The following is a 17,662-nucleotide window of genomic DNA, read 5'->3' as shown; positions in this document are numbered from 1 at the left end:
CACACACACCCAGCTCCATAATCCATTTGCCCATCAGTGAGGGTCCAGGGAGTTTTCAACACTCAGCTTTTAACCTTGAAGGATGTGGGGCTCAGGAATGCCAGTGAGATCTTGGGGAATTTTATACTGAACTAGGCTCCACAGGAAACTGGTCCAAGGATGACTGACTTAGGCTAGGACTGCTATTCTGGAAAGGAAGTAGAGAGAGCTACTCCTTTCCTACAGGCTAAGAGACATTTAAACTCAATACATCCAAAACCAACATCATTATTTCTTCCACTTCACTCCAAATCACCTATAATTATTAATGCCACTGTTTTATTCTTTTAGACTATATCAATCCATTACATTAAGTCCCTTCATCTCATCTTTTATTCTTCCTCATCCAATTAATCACCAAGGCCTTTGGGTCTCCCTTTTAAAATAATCTCCAATTTATCTACTTCCACTCCAACTCTGCTGCAAACACCTTAAGTCCAAGTCCTCATCATCTCTCACCTGGACAACTTCAAAGCCTATTAACTGGTTTCCACTCTTTTCACCTCATCACCTATCTCCAGTCCTACCAATGCCAGAGTGATCCTTCTAGAAATAAAATGTAAGCACAATTTGGCCATGCTACTGCTCTCAGATGTAAAGTCCAAACTCCTCAGCAAGGCTCTTCATGGGCTCCCTTTGCCTAGCCAACTTCATATCCTGAGAGCCAACCCCCCACCCTAGCAATCCTCAGCACTTCATGCTGTTTCTTGGTGTGCTTCTGCATACAATGTCTCTTGTGTCCAGAAAGCCTCACCTCCACCTTGTCCACATGGATAACTATTCTTTTCCCAAGGCCCAGCTCAGCATTATACTGCATCCCCCTTCCTGCATATCCACCTCTACTCCCACCAACATGCACATAGATGATGGAATTAATCCCTTCCTCCTCTGTATTGCCATGAGCCTCACACATAGTATTACTGTTGGGATATGGCCCATACTGTATTTCAAGCAGCCATTTAATGTGTCTGCATCTCCCATCAGGCCAGGCACGTTAATATAAGGGACCATATATATATCCTGTTCGCCTTTGGATTCCTATTACCTCCAACACAATGCCTGGCATAAAATAAGGATTAGCAAATCTCCAGTGAAAGAAGGAGAGAAGGAAGAAAATAACTGAAAATTGGCACTTTTAAAGGCATCAAGCCAATCTTGTTGGCTCCTTCAGTGTCCCCCATTTCATTTTCATAGATCACAGACCTCATAAATCACAAAACATCACCATAAGGAAGATAGCAACATCCACTCTTTCATTTTTCAATGAAAGAAAAAGTCCCAGAGGGGATAGGGGACTTACTCAAGATCTCACACAGCCAGGACTGAACTCAGTCTTCTGTTCCTGAGACGAGGGTCATAGTGAAGAATTTGTGCTCTAGAGTCCAGAAGAGCTGGGTTTTAAAGCAACTCTGTGACTTACCAACTTTGGGATGAGTCTATTTTACTCTCTAGGCCTTAGTTTCCTTATCAGTATGAAGGAGAAAATAATAGGGTCTACTTCATAAAGCCATTTTTTGCTTATTATGTACTTACAATAAATATTCAATCAAATGGCTCCTCTGTGCCAGTCACTGAGGCACTATATGTTACTGGGTACACTGTGGTGAACCAAACTGTTCAATAGTACATGTCTGTGCTCTCAAAGCTCATATTCTGACTGGGAAGAAACAGTAAACAAGTACACAAATGGGTAACTAATTACTTGTATTGCTGAGTATCCTGAAGGAAATAAACAGGATGAAATGATAGAGAATAATGGAAAGGGGAGAGGATAGGTCTACTTGGATAACAGAAGGCTTGTCTGAGGAGATAACATTTAAGCTGAGACTAGAAGGATGAGGAGGATGTGGATTACGTGAGATAATATGTAAAGTGCTTAGAACAATGTCTGTGCACAGTAAGGGCCAAAATTAAAGTTGAGAATTATTAATATTTTACTTACACTGGTGGTTCCCAATCTAAGAGCTGAGAATTTCTAAGCAGTATTAGCCTACTTTGGTAGGCTAAGTGGGGTGGATCACTTGAGGTCAGGAGTTCAAGACTAGCCTGGCCAACATGGTGAAACCCCATCTTTACTACAAAAAAAAAAAAAAAAGCTGGGCATGGTGGTGCTCACCTGTAATCCCAGCTGCTTGGGAGGCTGAGGCAGAGAAATGCTAGAACCCAGGAGGCAGAGGTTTCAGTAAGGCTCATAACACTGCACTCCAGCCTGGGCAACAGAACCCTGTCTCAAAAAAAAAAGCAATACAATTTTTCAATAGAACATGTCATGAAGAATAAATATATTATTTTCCTCTCTCTCTTATTTATTTATTTATTTATTTATTTATTTATTTATTTTTTTTTGAGACGGAGTTTTGGTCTTGTTGCCCATGCTGGAGTGCAATGGTGCAATCTCGGCTCACTGCAACCTCTGCTTCCCAGGTTCAAGCAATTCTGCCTCAGCCTCCCAAGTAGCTGGGACTACAGGGTCCTGCCACCACTCCCAGCTAATTTTGTATTTTTAGTAGAAACGGGGTTCTACCATGTTGGCCAGGCTGGTCTCGAACTCCCGACCTCAAGTGATCCACCCGCCTCGTCCTCCCGAAGTGCTGGAATTACAGGCGTGGGCCACCGTGCCTGGCCAGCATCACTTTCATTGTCGTCTAAGAGGTCTTTAATTTCCTCAAACTACTTCCACATATACACTATTCGAAATTCATAACACTGAAGAGCACGTGGGATAAGCATTATTTTACAAAAACATGAGGAAAATTGACACACGGAGAATTTAAGTGACTTTCCCAAGATCACAAAGCTATGGATATCTTTTTTTGCCAAGATTTATAACAAACTCATGCGCACACTTTTGAATAGAACCACATAAAGAAATGGAAGCCAGACCTGTTCACTATACCATGGCTTAGCACAAGGTTGTGAAAAAAACTGGTTCATGGTAGCAGTGGGCTGTGTCACTATATAATAATCACTAAGAACAAAAACAGAAGTAGACAGAATGGTATAGACATTCTGAATTCAAGATAGAACACCCACATGAAAAGCTTGGCTTCTTTTCTCAGATCCCTCCCACACAGGATGGGGCTTCTTCCAGCTTTAGCCAGGATAGCAGGCCAGAAAGGGTCACTGAACCAGGTTCATGGCTTACTGCAGCTAGGAGAACTGGCTAATCAAGGAGATCTGTATGGCCTTTATCTGGTCACAGTCTCACAAATCAAGCCGAACACTTTGCAGGGCAGTCTCACTTTCTAAATAAAGAAATTTTGTAAACTTATTTTTTCTCCTTTTGAAATCTGTTTTCTAAATTTGGCTTCCAGAGTCACTTTCAGGTTCTGTGTGGTTAATTTCTTTTCCTCCAAGGATTTTCAAACAAGGGACTAAACAGAAAACAGATATTGAGAGTCAGAATGTTAGCACTGGGGAAGACTTTAGTATCAATGTAGCCTGATGTCCTTCTTTTACAGAGGAAGGCACAGAGACCATGGAGATTATTTGACTTGCTCAAGGTCACACAGCCTTGTTGGCAGCAGGAATAGCCCTCATTTCCTGACCCCTGGCCCAGTGCTCTTTTGCCTACTTTTCAAAATCCTGACTCCACCTCTACTGGAACGTGAGCTTGGACAAGTCACTTCACCTTTTTGGTTTGTTTGTTTTTTGAGATGGAGTCTCGCTCTGTCACCCAGGCTGGAGTGCAGTGGTGCCATCTCGGCTCACTGCAACCTCTGCCTCCCGGGTACAAGCGATTCTCCTGCCTCAGCCTCCTGAGTAGCTGGAATTACAGGCACGCGCCACCACACCCAGATAATTTTTGTATTTTTAGTACAGACAGGGTTTCACCATTTTGTTCGGGCTGGTTTTGAACTCCTGACCTCGTGATCCTCCCACCTCAGCCTCCCAATGTCCTGGGATTACAGGCTGAGCCACCACGCCCGGCCACTTCACCTTTTTAAGTCTTTTCATTTCTGAGCCTTAACTACTTTGCATTTCACAAATGGAAAATTTATAGTGGTTTAATAACTTTCCAAATGACAGACACAGTTGGGACTCTAATCCAAGCTTGTCCATTGCCAAAGCATGTCCTCATGCATAGCACCGTCAGAACTCTCTGGGTAAGAGGCAGTCTCTTGGTGTCACTTTCATTATCATCTAAGAGGTCTCTAATTTCTCTGATTTCCTTTTTTGGGAGGGGCCCCCAATAAAATATCTACTTCCTAGGAGTTGTGTAAGGATTAAGTGAGTTAATTCATGTGAAATGTTTCACACAGTACCTGGACACAGAGAAACTTGCTAAGAGTGAAGTCTCTGGAGTCAAACTGCCTGCGTCTGAATTCCAGCTCTGCCAGTTTGCTTGACTGACATTTTGGCCTAGCTACTTACGTTCTCTGTCTCAGTTTCCTCAACTGTAAAGTGAGTAAAATGATATATCTTTCTACGTCATTAAAATTGTTATGAGTCTTAAATAAAATATGTATAACCCACTTAGAATAGTGTTCAGCATGTTAACCGTTGTTAGTTTGACTGTAATAACCACTTTTCTTATTTTAAGTAGCCATACTTTGCCCAAAATTCATCAGTTTTAAAAGCATTCACTTTCATATGTTTTGAACACATGCTGAAATTCTTAAGATTGGAGCCTGATTTTCTGCTTTATTTAAAAAAAAAAAACCTCTCATTGGTAGTTCCAGTTCCCAATCAAGAGAGGCCAGGATTCAATAATTTATAGCCTATGGCTATGTTTGGAGTCAAGGGGCTTCCACTCCCCAATTTGCTGAAAAGTGCAGCAGCCCCTCTGTCTGAGTTGTTCCATCTGGGATAATAATAATTATTCCTTCGTAAAGTGCTTTGAGACCTTTGGATGAAGAGTGCTATGTGAACACAAATTATTATCTCTTTTCCAGATATCACTTTTAGATTAAAATCCAGAAGCTCCCTAAAATAGACCATAGCAGAAGTACAGTCTGGACACAGATACATCTGTCCATTATTATCACAACCAGATAATACATTCATGATCAACACCATCATTCATTTTCTTTTACATATCATAGCAGATCTAACTTGGATTGGGAAAAAATGAGATGTCCTCAAGATGGATGTTTTTGCTGTTTAACTTTCAAAGATTTCCCCCACTCTGTTTTCCTGATTTGTGTTTTTGGAATCCTCTCCTGAGGTCAACAGGAACTCTGAGGTTGATTCAACTCTGGGGGCGTGAAGCAGGACAAGAAAAAGGAATTATTCTCTTAGTCCCAAATCCTCATGATTCATCTGTTTCTACTTTATAGTTTTTAGTTCATGTGCATTCTTTTCATGTGGTTTCTAGACACTTCAATATCATCCGAAGTCAGTAATTTTAAGACTTTACTTTCCCTGAGTTTTTGTTACAATTCCTAAATTTATTTATTCATTCTTCCAGAAACATTTATTGAAAAATCTGCTATGCATAGCACTGCCCCAGATGCTAAAGAAATAATAGCCATGGTTCCTGCTAGAGCTAAAATCTAGGCAAAATTGGAGTCAGGTGAGCTGTTTTCTGTTGAGCGGGCACCCATTCTTGATTCTTATACACACACACACACAGACACACACACAGAGACACACACACACACACACCCCACTTCTCTTTTAATGTCATCCTTCCCCTTTGTATTTCAGAGCCTCAGTGTCCCACTGCTCTCTCGGCTCTCACAATTCTAAGGGCAGAGACAGTGTGTTTTGCAAATGCTAGGCCCTCAATATTTGCTGATATGACAAACTCAGTCACAATAAAGGATTAACATCTGTTAAAGTGTAATGCATAACTCCTTATGTTATGCCTTCATTTCTAAGGCATCCTATATTATTCATTTCAAAATGAACTTATTCATTCCAATAGTATTTTTATTTCATTATTTCTTTTAGAACATCCATTTGATTAATACTTATTTTAGAACTTATCATTCAAAAGTGTCTTTAGCGCCTACTCTGTTTCAAGCTTTCTATCAGATGCTAAGAACGTAGAGGCAAATAAGACACATAAGGCCTCTGCCCTTGAACAGTTTACACTCGTAAAGGGAGACAGACACTAAAAGGAAGAAATAAACAAAAATAAATTCAGTGAGAGAAAGAAAAGGGGGAAATAAAGAGAGAGGTATGTGAGTATGATTGGATTGAAAATGACCAGGACAGGACAGGTACAGTGACTCATGCCTGTAATCCCAGCACTTTGGGAGGCCGATGCGGGCAGATCACCTAAGGTCAAGAGTTTGAGAAAAGCCAGGCCAACATGGTGAAACCCCATCTCTACCAAAAAAAAAAAAAAAAATCTGGGTGTGGTGGTGGGCGTCTGCCGACCCAGCTACTTGGGAGGCTGAGGCAGGAGAATTGCTTGAATCCAGGAGGCAGAGGTTGCAGTGAGCCAAGATGGCGCCTCTGCACTCCAGCCTGGGCGACAAAGAGAGACTCCAAGAAAAAAAAATGACCAGGACAGGACAGTGCTTACAGGCATGGTTTCTCTAAGAAGAAGGAATTTGAGCTGAGACGTGAAGAAGGAAGAGGAGTCAGCCACACAAAACACTGGGAGCAGAGCATTTGAAGCAGAGGGAAGAATCCCACACAAAAGGCCTGAGGAAATAATAAGCTTGACATGATCAAAGTAGGGAAGGAAGGCCAGTGGGGCTAGAGATTGTTATAACAAGGAAGAAGAGTGGTATGGGATGAGGTCAGGGAGAGAAGTAGTGACGAGACTCATGCTGGGCCTTGCAAACTAAAGTAAGTTTGTTTGTTTGTTTGTATCCAAAGTAAGTATGGATTATTTTCTTTTTTTTGTTGTTGTTGTTGTTTTTTGTTTTTTGTTTTTTTTTGAGACGGAGTCTCACTCTGTCGCCCAGGCTGGAGTGCAGTGGCCGGATCTCAGCTCACTGCAAGCTCCGCCTCCCGGGTTTACGCCATTCTCCTGCCTCAGCCTCCCGAGTAGCTGGGACTACAGGCGCCCGCCACCTCGCCCGGCTAGTTTTTTGTATTTTTTTAGTAGAGAGGGGGTTTCACCGTGTTCGCCAGGATGGTCTCGATCTCCTGACCTCGTGATCCGCCCGTCTCGGCCTCCCAAAGTGGTATGGATTATTTTCTAAGCACAATGGGAAGTCACTGGAGAGCTGAAGTAGACACCATGTGATTTAAAATTAAAAGAGATCACTCTGAGGTATGGGGCAGAGACTGTTATGGTACAAGAGTGGAATCAACAAGACCAGTTAGGAAGCTGGCAGTGTCCTGTCCTGGTCTTTTTTTGCTTTTTTTTTTGTTGTTGTTTTTTGCTTTTTGTTTTTTGTTTTTTTTTTTTTTTTTTTTGCAGTAGTCTAGGAGAGATGACAGTGGTTTCAACTTGTGTAGTAGCCATGGAGATAAAGAAAAATTGATGGAATTTAAGATATAATTTGCAATGAGATACCATCTCACACCAGTTAGAATGGCAATCATTAAGAAGTCAGGAAACAATAGATGTTGGAGAGGATGTGGAGAAATAGGAACACTTTTACACTGTTGGTGGGATTGTAAACTAGTTCAACCATTATGGAAAACAGTATGGCGATTCCTCAAGGATCTAGAACTAGATGTACCATATGACCCAGCCATCCCACTACCGGTATATACCCAAAGGATTATAAATTACTCTACTACAAAGACACATGCACACGTATGTTTATTGCGGCACTATTCACAATAGCAAAGACTTGGAATCAACCCAAATGTCCATCTGTGACAGACTGGATTAAGAAAATGTGGCACATATACACCATGGAATACTATGCAGCCATCAAAAGGATGAGTTTGCGTCCTTTGTAGGGACATGGATGCAGCTGGAAACCATCATTCTTAGCAAACTATCACAAGAAGAGAAAACCAAACACCGCATGTTCTCACTCATAGGTGGGAACTGAACAATGAGATCACTTGGACTCGGGAAGGGGAACATCACACACTGGGGCCTATCGGGGGAGGGGGGAGGAGGGAGGGATTGCATTGGGGAGTTATACATGATATAAACGTTATGCACATGTACCCTAGAACTTAAAGTATAATAAAAAATAATAATAATAATAATTTGAAGATGGAACTTACAAGACTTGCTAGAGTGGATGAAGTGGGCAAGGAAAATAGAATAATCACAGATGACTAAAGTTTTGGCTTGGACAGAGGATGGCACCATTGGTTGAGATGAGAAATTCAGTAGTTGAAAGAAATAGAAAATTCCATTTTTGACATATTAATACCAAGATGCCTGTTAGACATGCAAATGGAAATCCAAGCACAAGTGGGTAGGTAAGTCTTGGTTTAAAATACAAGGTTAGAGTTAAAGGTTTACATTTGGGAGTCAACATATAGTTGGTATTTAAAGCTATAGAACTAGATAAGATGAAATGAGAAGGGTAATAGGGAAGAGGTTCTAGAACAGCACTGTCCAGTAGAAATGTGTGAGCCACACATATGAGCTACATGTGTAATTTTACATTTTCTATAGCCATATTAAAAAGTAAAAAGAAACAATAATTTTAATAACTTAATATATCTAAAATATTATTATTTCAACATGTACCCATGTAAAAAATTATTCATGAGACATTTCACATTCATTTTTTAAATACTAAGTCTTTGAAATCCAGAGTGAATGTTATGTTTTACGGCATATCTCATTTCTCACTAGTCACATTTCAAGTGCTCAGCAAACCAACGTTTAGAGATTGAATAGAGGAGGAGGAGTCAGGAAAGAAAACTGTAAGAATGGTGCCACAGAAGCCAAGAGAAGTATTTTAAAAAGGGACTGGTCAGCTGTGTCCAATGTTTATAAGAGGCTGAGTAAGATGAGAAGTGGCAATAGAATTCAGCAACATGGAGGTCACTAATGACCTTGACTAAAGCTGCTTCAGTGGAGTGATGGCTTCCTGGAAGGAAGCCAGAATGGAGTCAATGAAAGGTAAGGAAGTGGTGCCAGCCAGTATAAACAACTGTTTCAAAAAGTTTTGCTGTGCAGAGGCACAGAGAAATGAGCACTAGTTAGAGGGGGATATGGAGTCAAGAAAGGGTTTTTACTAAAATAGGAGATGTCAGAGCATGCTCATAATGGCAATAGGAATGTTCCAAGAAGAAGGAAGAAACTGTTGTGGGAGAAAGTGGATAGTAAGTGAGGAATGGAAATCCTTGAGAAAACAAGAGAGATGAGTGTAAGAGCACAAAGAGAGGAGCTGGTCTTTGACAAGAAAAATTATTCTTTTATCAAAACAGGAAGGAAGACAGACTATGGACACAGTATAGAAGAATGGATACAGATTAGTTTATAGAGCTGAGTAATGGAATCTTCATTTTAACACAGGGCTGAAGCCATAAGCAAAAGCAAGCAAAAGCCAAAAAGAAAAAAATCAGAGACAGAGAGAGAGAAAAGAGGAATGAAAGCTGGAAAGGAAAAAGGTGGTATGCATGTGGAAGGGGAAGAAGGGACACTGTATTCTTTTTTTCTTTTATTTAAAAACAATCCATTTGATCAATATAAGAGAGGATTAAACTTTTCCAGGATCTGAACTGTTGGTGTCCACCCTCCAAGATACCCCTTTCTCTGCATCAGGATACCTAGGAAACCAATTTAGTAATCACAAGGTTGCTTGATGATCAGTCTCTGGGCAAAGGGAATGAATAATCTTGAGTTCATTTCATTCAAGGGTTAAAAAAAAAAAAGTCTGATGAGCTATTTCTGATACATGTAACAGGGTACACATGCTTGCTACATTCAGAGTATCTCTCCCCTGAGCAATGTTGGAAACAAGGCAACATAATCTCATAATCCAGTTTATGGAACAATCTACCTGAGGCCTCTTCCAGCTGTTAAGAAAACTGAAAACCACTAGAGGCAAAATATATCAGGCTGGGTCCCAAGCAGGAAATACTATTCTATTCAAAACAGTTTGCTGAAAATAACTTATTAAAGGGACTATCTACAAAGATGTGGGCCAAGCTAAGGGAAACAAGACTCAGTAGAGACACTCAGGGGCCTGCATGAGTGGTAAAATATTCCCTTCCCTCGACATACAGGGGTGAGGTGAAGAAGAAGTGTCACCAGATCCAAGTAAGTACTGGAGCCACATCGAAGGGGCCATCAGGCAGTTCATGCAAGAATGTGGCAGTAAAGTAGGGAGAAAGAAGGGGGAAGAAACAATCCAGTCTCTCCTTTCTGCTCTTCCTCCTACCCCCATGCCAAGTTTCTGCTGAATGAACCACAGTCAGAAGCCAAAGGATGAGGGAACCCATAGAGGTCAATGTACAGGGTTCCAGGCAGGACAAGGAAGGGCAAAGAGTGAATCTGATGGGTGGGAGTTGGGGGGCAAACAGTATAACTAGCGCAGGAAGATAAGCTATTCTTACATGAAACAAAGAAGCACCTAAATAGGAATGCCAACCTTGGACTATTTATGGAGCACTAAATTTATGATAGAGAGGAGGGAAGGGGAGAGGGAAAGTGAAGTAAAACTCTCATTCACACAAAGATAGCAGTAACTCTTAGCTTTCATTCATCTCTCTTACCAGACCAGAGATTTGGAGAAGGGGGAGATATTATTTTGCATTTCATTTTATTCAAGAGAAGACTTTTATTTTCCCCTTATTATTAGAAGGCAAAAAATCCTAGAGATAAAAATATTTGTTTGACTCTTTGCGAAAAAAGAATCCTGTACAGATTTTCATATCCCATTATCCTTATGCTACTATTCCCACCTCCCCTCCATGTGCACTGCTGGAAAGAGGCCTAAACCTCCAGGAGATACTGGTTTACTGAAGCTTAAATTTAGACAAAAGACCTGATGCAGACATTTGAGGTCACTAAGCTTCTGTCACCATATGGACATAATCAAACAGAAGGCAATACAGCATTGTGGTTAAGAAGGTAGGCTCTGAATCCAGACTGCCTGGGTTTAAATGCATGTTCTACTACTTACTTGCTGTGTGACCTCCAGCAAATTACTCCTGTCATCCTCCATATCATCTGTAAAATGGGGATAATAATAGTACGTATTCTACAGTGTTAGCTTATGCAGATTACATGAGATACTTCATGTAAAGTACTTAGGGTACTGTCTGGCATATAGTAAATGCTTAAGAAGAGTCTTATTATTGATAAAGCCAACTTTCTGATTCTGAAGTATTATGCAATCAATTCTATTTCTCTTTAATAACCTGGTCTTTGTCTCCTCTCCATATGTTTAGATTATTCTCTAGAATCAATCTCTCTCCCATTCTCTCTCTCTCTCTCTCTCTCTCACACACACACACACACACACACACATACACACAGTAGATAATGGAGTCCTCATTTCTCATTTATATCAAAGGTGTTTGGATATTCTTTAATTCATTCATTTACTCATATCTTTATTGAGCACCTACTATGTTCCAGATACTGTACTAGGTGCTGGGCATAATATAAAAGTGAGAAAAAACCCTTACTCCTAAGAAGCCTGTGATCCAGTGAGGGATACAACATTAATCACATTACTCCAGATAAATACTATATGGTATTTACTATCATATAATATACACTAAACACTATCATACAGTATTTATTTGTAGTAATTACATTAATGAAAAACCTGAGTTGCAATATCACAATACGCTTATGGGCATTGTCCATCAGCTCAGGTTTTTCATCATCTAGAGAAAAGGAGGAGCAGAATTCCATGAGCTACAAGTGAGACACCAGGCTTCGCTGTCCAATGTGGTAGTCACTAACCACATATGTCTATTTATATTTTAGTTGTAAGTAACTAAAGCTAACTATAAAGTTTTAAATTATGTTTCTCATTTGCACTAGCCACTTTTCAAGCATTCAGTCATCATATGTAACTAATGGCTATTGTATTGAACAGTGAAAATACAGAACATTTCTATCATTGTAGAAAGTTTATTGGACAGCCCTCAGATATGAAAGAACCCTTCAGTTGTGAAAGAACCTCAGATACAAAAGAAATTTCCATGGTCTGGAAAGGGGAGGTGCTGGCAAAAGTAGGGAAAATGCTGTGAGATACAGAAAACATGGCAAAGATAAGGTATTTCAGCTTAACCGTAATTTCAATTTCTAGTAGACATAAGGGTGCAAGGGCGATACAAGTCTAAAATATTGCAAGGACTAGTTCCCCTCCCTATCACTTCCTCACCAAAAACACATTTTTCTAATGGAACTTTATGTTCAGTTTCAGGTATTTTTTGTTTGCATGTTTTGTGATGTAACTTCAGGGGAAAACAGAATTCACTTTATAATGAATTATCATGTTTACATTCCAACTTTTTTGCAATGAAAAGCTATAGGGATATCTGTATGGGCCAAGTGGCTTTTCCCAGAAGCTGCATGATTTTGGGATTTGTCTGTCAGTTAGCTCTCTTCCATATTTTGGACTCCACCATTTCTTATTCATGAACATGTCACTTTTTCAGATTTCCTTTTTCTCATTATCTCGGGAACACAAAGCTTTAAGTATAGTTTCACATTGACTGTGTTTACATTCATGGGGTCAGAAGCAAGGGCTCTTCATTTTCCTGTGTGTGATCACGGAGTCAGTGCTCCCTTTTCATTGGTACTTGACAGTGCCTCAGAAAAATGCTGTAACTAGTGCGTGTGTAGCGAGGGAAATGGGACTTTTAAAATTTGCACCCAGGATAAATCTGCCATGTGCACAGAAAAATAAGAGGAGTCCTGGTGACAGGTGGCAGTTTTCTACCTGGGAAAAGAAATTCAAGTCACCAAAGGGGAAATGAAGCTTTACTTATTTTCTAGGTCTGAGAAAAATCACAGCTGTTGTTGTTAAGAATTCTTATCGGACAGTCTTAATTAGCAAGTCAAAATATGGATATGATTTCTCAGTTACAGATTGTATGAATAGATAAATTATAAAATATGGTCCCCAAAGCTGAAACTAACCTAATACTGAATCCCTCCCAAACAATCCAGCTGACCAACATGTAGGAAGTCCTTCACCCCTGAGACTGCCATGGGGTGAGGAAACCCAACCATCTGTGTGAAAAGGCTCACATGGAGGAAAACCAAGGCCTCTGGCTGGCAGCCCCGGCTGAGCTTCCAGCTGGCAGCCAACACAAACTGCCAGCCATGAGAGTGAGGCCATTCTGGACATTTCACCATTCTCAGGACCCTGGCCAACCCTTGTGAAGCAGAAGGACCACTTAGTCAATCTACCAAAAAGTGAGAAATAATAAATTGTTGTTTTAAGCCACTAAGTTTGGAAGTTTGGTTGACCCTTGAATAACACAGGTTTGAATTGCATGGGGCCACATATACACAGATTTTTTCCAGTGAAAGTTTCACTGAATGCGCTTGCCTCTCCTGCCTCCCCTTCCACCTCCTCCACCTCCGCCACCTCTGCCACCTCTGCCACCCCTGAGATAGCAAGACCCACCCTTACTCTTCCTCCTCCTCCTCCTCAACCTACCCAATGTGAAGACCATGAGAATGGAAGACCACTTCCATTCGGTGAACAGTAAATGTATTTTTTCTTCCTTTTAGTTTCTTAATGACATTTCTTTTCTCTAGCTTACTTTATTGTAAGAATACAGTGTATAATATACATATGTGTTAATTGACTGTTTATGTTATCGGCGAGTCTTCCCAGTCAACAGTAGGCTATTAACTTATTAAGTTCTGGGGGAGTCAAAAGTTATATGTGGATTTCCAACTGCACAGGCAGAGAGGATGTCCGTGTCCCTAACCCCATGTTGCTCAAGGATCAACTGTAGTTTGTTAGAAAGAAATGGATACTGAAACAGTACCTTAGATAAGACTATCTAGAGACTATCTAGCGTACTTCCTTTGTACATAATGGTAGGCATATTATTTTGTTTTGATAAACTCAACTGTGTCATGGAAGGAGGGAAAAATTAGACAGGCATTCTCCCTTCTTCTTACTACCAAATATGCTAACCTTTCCATGCCTGTACTCACACTGCCTACCTTTCTTCTGTTACATTGAAAGAACTGTCCCTGTTCCTGTCAAAAACCAGCACTTGGAGTTGTTTTCCAGATCCCATCTTTTCTTGCCTTTTCAAGGACTCCACTCAATTCTCTCTTCCTTCTGCTACATCATAAGTTTTTATCTGGCTGTTGACTCATTCCCATCAGCAAATAAACCTGCCTTAATATCATTCATTAAAATAAAACATTTATTTCATATCACCTCCACCCATTGTCCCATTTTTCTCCTTCCATTTATAGCAAAAAATCCTGAATTAGGTGTGCATGGTCTCTATCTCCACTTTCCCACCTACTGTTTCTCAACACATCGCAACTTGTCGCCAAGTTCAACAATCATCTCCTTTCCCCATCTTCCTCCATCTCTCAGTAATGTTTGACACATTCATCACTCCTTTCTTCAAACACTTTCTTCTTTTGGTTTCTGTTACATCTCACAGTTCTGGTTTTTACTCTATCTCTGGCTACTCTCTTAAAGTTGTTTCTGAATATTCCTTCTCTGATCAGCCTCAAATTGTTAGTATTCCCCCAGCATCAGTACAGGGACCTCCTTCTTTTTCCATCTACCCTCATTCCATAGGTATAATTTCATCTGCTCTTATGGCTTTAAATACATCTAAGATTGATGACTCCCACATTTGTATTTATTTTCTTCTAATTTTTTTTTTTTTTTTGAGATGGAGTTTCACTCTTGTTGCCCAGACTGGAGTGTAATGGTGTGATCTTGGCTCACCGCAACCTCCGCCTCCCAGGTTCAAGCGATTTTCCTGCCTCAGTCTCCCAAGTAGTTGGGATTATAGGCATGTGCCATCACACCCAATTAATTTTGTATTTTTAGTAGAGACGGAGTTTCTCCAATTTTGTCAAGCTGGTCTCAAACTCCTGACCTCAGGTGATCCGCCTGCCTCGGCCTCCCAAAGTGCTGGGATTACAGGCATGAGCCACCGCTCTCGGCCACCACATATATATTTCTATGCAAATACTTCTTTCATGAAGCCCAGAACTACATATCTTCTTGCCATCTCTACTTAGAAGTCTAACAGGCAACTCAAATTTAACATTCTTAAAAAGGAACATGAATTTCCAATCCCATCTTCAAACTCACTCCTCCCTATTTTGGTAAATTGCATTGCCCTCTACATAGATAGATGCTTAAGTCAAAAATCCTACAAGACATTGAATCCACTATTTCCTTAACCACCCACATTTAATCCCAATCTTGTCAATTCTACCTCCAAAATACATCACAAATCCTTTCATTTATTCCTATCTCTACTGCTACCAGCTACTACCATCACTTAGATAAGTCACGATCATTTCCACCCTGGACTACCATAATCACCTCCTAACTATGAATTTCCTACAAAAGAGCTTTTTAAAATGCAAATTGGTTATCACTGCCCTGCTCAAAATTCTCCAAAATTTGCCACTGTATTTAGAATAAAATTAAAATTCTTTACCCGAACCTAGAAGGTCTTACATTACCTGGCCTCTGCCTACTTTTCCAACCCTATGTCCTGTCACTTTCTTGTTAGTTTAGTACAGTTCCAGCCACATACACCCACCTGCTGTTCCTTAAACACACCAACTGTGCACCAGCCCCAGGGCCTTTGCATTTGCTATTTTCTACACCTGAAGATCTTTTCAGATCTTTGCAAGGCTGGCTCCCTCTTGTCATTCAAGTATCAGTCGCTTCCTCAGAGGGATCTTAAACGATTGCCACCTAAAGAGTAGACCCCAGTCAGTCTGTAGAACATGTCATTTTCATTATAGCAATTCTTACTTGCTGATAATAGTTCATTTATTTATTTGGTTGTTGTGTGTTTGTTTGTGGTCTGTTTTTCCCCACTAGAATATAAGCTCCATGTGAAAAGAGCCCATATTGGTTTTGTTCAATACTGTATTCCCAGAAGAGTGCCTGGCACTCAAAAGTGCCTACTAGGTGCTTTTCACATGGAGCTTACATTCTAGTGGGGAAAAATAGACAACAAACAAACCTACAAAAAACAAATAAGCAAACTATTATCAGCGAGTTAGAATTGCTATAATGAAAATGACAAGTTCTGGAGACTAATTGGGGGCTACTCCTTAGCACCCAGTAGGCACTCAAAAGTGTATGTTAAATGAACAAATGCCAAATCAGGATAATGATTATAATTTTGTCATTCCTCTAGCCTGGCAAACATGGTGAAACTCCGTCTCTACTAAAAATACAAAAAAAATTAGCCAGGCATGGTGGCACACACCTGTAATCCCAGTTACTTGAGAGGCTGAGGCAGGAGAATAGCTTGAACTGAGGAGGCGGAGGCTGCAGTGAGCCCAGATGGCACCACTGCACTCCAGCCTGGGTGACAGAATGAGACTCCATCTCAAATAATAATAATAATAATATTATTATTATTATTATTATGTCATTCTTTAACCTTGGTTCAGTTCAATAACTTTATATGGGTAGTAATATAAATGTTTCCTATGCAACTCACAATAGTCTCTATGAATGGTTTCTGTATACTATGTATACATGGTACTTTACTTATGACTCCTCAATTATAACTTTTGTAAAGGTAGGGATTACACCTTACTCAATTTTGTATACTGAGAACCTACATAGTATCTGAACTATTATAGGCTCTAAAAATACTTTGGTGGCTTGAATAATGTCAGTCAAGCATCTGAATACTTGCTTTGAGCTTAAGTGGTAAAGTCGATATAAAAATGCATTATGACAGTGATCTCTCTACAAGGCATTTAAAACCTAAAATCAGGAGGGGTTATTGTGTAAAATTAAAATACAGGAAACAATAAAACACTTTATAGAAGCAATCCAACATTTTAAGAATAAATACCTCCAGGAGTAGGGAAAAATGAAAATAACAAATGATTTGATAGTGACACTGTGGGTATGTTTTCTCATTTAAATTATCTTAATTGTTATTTATGTAAAAAATACAACTTGTGACCTGGTGCAGTGGCTCACGACGGTAATCCCAACACTTTGGGAGCCTGAGGTGGGCAGATCCTGAGGTCAGGAGTTCGAGACCAGACTGGCCAAGATGGTGAAACCACATCTCTACTAAAAGTTCAAAAAATCAGCTGGGCATGGTGGCACGCACCTATAATCCCAGCTACTCAGGAGGCTGAGGCAGAGAATTGCTTGAACCCAGGAGGCGGAGGTCGCAGTGAGCCAAAATTGTGCCACTGCACTCCAGCCTAGGCGACAGAGTAAGACTCTGTCTCAAAAAAATAAATAAATAAAAGTAAAACTTGTAAGAAGAATTCCAGGTCCTACAAATATCAGTGCTTTCTCCCATTAGAACCTTTTCAGAGTAGAAAGAAGATTTAAGAAATTCCTTTTCCCAGAGAACCACAATAATGTTGTGCACCATCCACTCTCAACATTTTCCACCAGGCTGATGCCCCTGGACAGCCATTCATGTTACTCCTCTATCACTACCCAGTCAGTTCAGTAATCAAATACTGAGCACATGGCTCTACCCCCAAGAAGTTAACACACTGGTAGGGGAAACACCTGTAAACACAGAAATGCCCTGCAGTATGATAAATACAGCAAAAGAAGTATGTACAAGGCACAGATGCACTAACAAGAACTGCTTAATTCTGGCAAGAAACGTA

General features: G+C 40.3%; 1 protein-coding gene across 2 annotated transcripts in view; it reads right to left on the bottom strand.

The window, feature by feature from the left end:
* NRG2 (neuregulin 2) overlaps positions 1–17,662 on the bottom strand; it is a 271,056-nt gene that overhangs the window by 200,624 nt on the left and 52,770 nt on the right. The gene's annotated exons all lie outside the window — the stretch shown is intronic.

The sequence above is a fragment of the Trachypithecus francoisi genome, unplaced genomic scaffold (genome assembly GCF_009764315.1).
Source record: "Trachypithecus francoisi isolate TF-2019V2 unplaced genomic scaffold, Tfra_2.0 Lachesis_group2, whole genome shotgun sequence".
In the NCBI taxonomy this organism is placed as follows: Eukaryota; Metazoa; Chordata; class Mammalia; order Primates; family Cercopithecidae; genus Trachypithecus; species Trachypithecus francoisi.
This window is presented reverse-complemented; position numbering and strand designations above follow the sequence as displayed.